Here is a 2,935-nt window from a genome sequence, read left to right on the forward strand (position 1 = left end):
TATCGGTGCGAAACTCCAGTGAGGACGTGACGTGTGGGCGATGGTCGCAAGAGGCCGCTAAAAGCTTGTTAGCTGACACACAACATGACGTTTGACCACATGCCCAGAGTCTAAAGTCTTACTGCAGGCAAGAGCTGTGCTATTGACTGGAGACCATTCATAGCTATAAACATTTAACTGAACTGGCAACATTCTAAAGAGCGTGGAGTAGTGGCTGCTAAGCCTTTCCTGCGCGTTCAGGTGTCTCGTGCCCCATCGCGCCTCAGTTGACATGAAATGGGCGTGTTGCTCCCCGTCTCCACACTAATGCTACACTGCATCCGCGCCACTTGGGGAGCCGTGGAGCCCGGGCCTGCCTGAGTCGCCCCGCTCCACACTAACCCCGTCCCCACCCCGGCGCCGTCCAAGAGCTTCGCCTTGCCCACGCTCACCCCGTCCCCGCCTCGGCGCCGTCCCAGAAATGAAGAACGCCGGTCTGTTCGTGCGCACCATCCGGCGTGAGGAGGACGTGGTCCAGTATCTGCTCGGCAGGGTGAACAGCATCTTCGAGGCAAACGTGCCCGGTCCGCAACAGTACATCTTCTACTATGACAAGTGCGTCGCCTCCGACGCCAGGCTGTCATTCTGTTCAGAACTCCGCTTATGGTTCCTTCCGTTCACTGAGTGAATGCGCGCCAATGACCGTATACGCCGGTTCGGTACGTACCCGGGTTTGAAACTGCTCAGAGGTTGGCGGGTGGCCGCTCAGAAGTTAGCGGGAGATTTGCAGTTTGCTGGCGAATTATTGCACTAACTTCCTACGATGCTGGGAACCGGTCGTTGTCCGCCAGAGTACTGCTGGGATCTCCGGTCGGTAAATTGATTTATGGCCGTGATCCATGGTATTTGGAAAGTATGTTGGAAAGCACCCGGCCTCGTGAAGCGTGCTCACACTGGTCGAGTGCCCGACTTTTCAGCTGGCGAGACTGTAAAGGTATAAACGGAGCAGAACGAGTGCAAACGAAACTGAGCTATTTGTCTCATACCGCGTGCACTCGGGTCAGCATGCTGAGCTCCGTACACTACAGTGCAAGCTGCCAGTGCAAAGTGACGATTTCTCTTCGAACTGTCGTTATGTGGTGCAAATGAGGAAGCAGCCTGCGGCCGTTTTGACCAGTGCCTTTCGACGCCGTGCTCAGGTACCGCGACCTGCTGGACGGCTCGTCTGCCGCCGAGATCACCGAGTTTATCAAGAAGGAGGAGGACCTGATAGTACGTTCTCTGACCGGCTCCCTCCCGGCTGGTGAACGGGCGGAACAGCTCGTGGCTGGCTCTGTGATGCGGCCCACGGCGGCCTTGATGCAGGCCGACCGGGGCGTTGTGGGCTGGGTTACCTCCGGCGTGGGGGTCAGGTCGCTTCGGCGCATTTGGTCTGCTGGGCGTAGAGCTACCTCAGCGCCTTGCTAAACTGATTTGGTCCGGCGTGTTTTCCTGTATCTACTTAAGGGTGACGTGATCACTAACAGCGTTCACGACAACAGAGGATGTGTTTCGATCGATTTGCCCAACAAAACATTGCCTCTTTCATCAGACTGTGGGGCTCCTACTCATGGATCGGTTAGTCGTCCAACAGACGATCGCGGCACATGCAGTATGTTTGTTGAACCTCAGTCCACGCGGTGCGCGGTTCTGCCCATGCATGTCCTGTGCCGTGGCGAATACGCATAGCGTAATCAGGTCTGTATTTCTTTCTTCACGAGTTTGTGATACGGACCCAGATAATCGAGGCGAGTCAGTGCGCCCTCGGGCACCATAACTTGGGTCCCAGGCGAGAGCAGACGGTGTCGGCTGCTTCTGCCGCCCGCCGGGGAGCGCGGTCGCAGGCCCGTCCACAGATCCGTAACAGGCCTGTCACAGGCCCGTACAGACCCGTCACAGACCCTTCACAGACCCGGTACAGACCAGTGACAAGCCTGTCACAGACCCGTCACGGACCTGTCACAGACCCGTCACAGGCCCGTCACAAACCCTTCACAGACCCGTCACAAACCCGTAACAGACCCGTCACAGACACTTAACAGACCCACCACAGGCGCGTAACACCGGCACGGACCCATAACACGCGAGTCCACAGACCCGTCACAGGCCCGTACAGACCGGTCACAGACCCTTCACAGACCCGGCACAGGCCCGTCACAGGCCTGTCACAGACCCGTCACGGACCCGTCGCAAACCCGTCACAGGTCCGTCACAAACCCTTCACAGACCCGTCACAGACCCGTCACGGACGCTTAACAGACCCGTCACAGGCGCGTCACAGACCCGGCACAGACCCATGACACACGAGTCCACAGAATCGTTCCAGACCTGTCACAGACCGGTGTGGTGCGTGCTGCAGATCTTCAGGAGGAAGCTGGACGCGCTGTCGATCCGACACGAGGAGGTGCAGCTGCTGCCCACCATCATCCCGCTGCAGGTCAGCGCTGGGCTCAAGACCCGTCGACCAATCATCAGCGTCAGATGATCCCACGCCGCCAGTGCTCCGCCGTCATCGCGATAGGAGGCAGTGCCTAGAAGAACAGCTGTGATCAGGGTGTGGGTCTGTGTATGTGTATGTGTGTGTGAGTGGGCGGGGGAGGGGGGTTGATGCGTGCGCTCCCGGTGAAAGCTCACCACCCTGCTGTGCGCTGTTTGTGGGGAGGGGGGATGATGCGTGCGCTCCCGGTAGGGACTCGCCATCCTGCTGTGCGCTGTTTGTGGGGAGGGGGGATGATGCGTGCGCTCCCGGTAGGGACTCGCCACCCTGCTGTGCGCTGTTTGTGGGGAGGGGGATGATGCGTGCCCTCCCGGTAGGGACTCGCCACCCTGCTGTGCGCTGTTTGTGGGGAGGGGGATGATGCGTGCCCTCCCGGTAAGGACTCGCCATCCTGCTGTGCGCTGTTCGCGGCGTGATCGC

Source organism: Pollicipes pollicipes, unplaced genomic scaffold, assembly GCF_011947565.3.
Source record: "Pollicipes pollicipes isolate AB1234 unplaced genomic scaffold, Ppol_2.1 Scaffold_4219;HRSCAF=4965_pilon_pilon_pilon, whole genome shotgun sequence".
Lineage (NCBI taxonomy): Eukaryota > Metazoa > Arthropoda > Thecostraca > Pollicipedomorpha > Pollicipedidae > Pollicipes > Pollicipes pollicipes.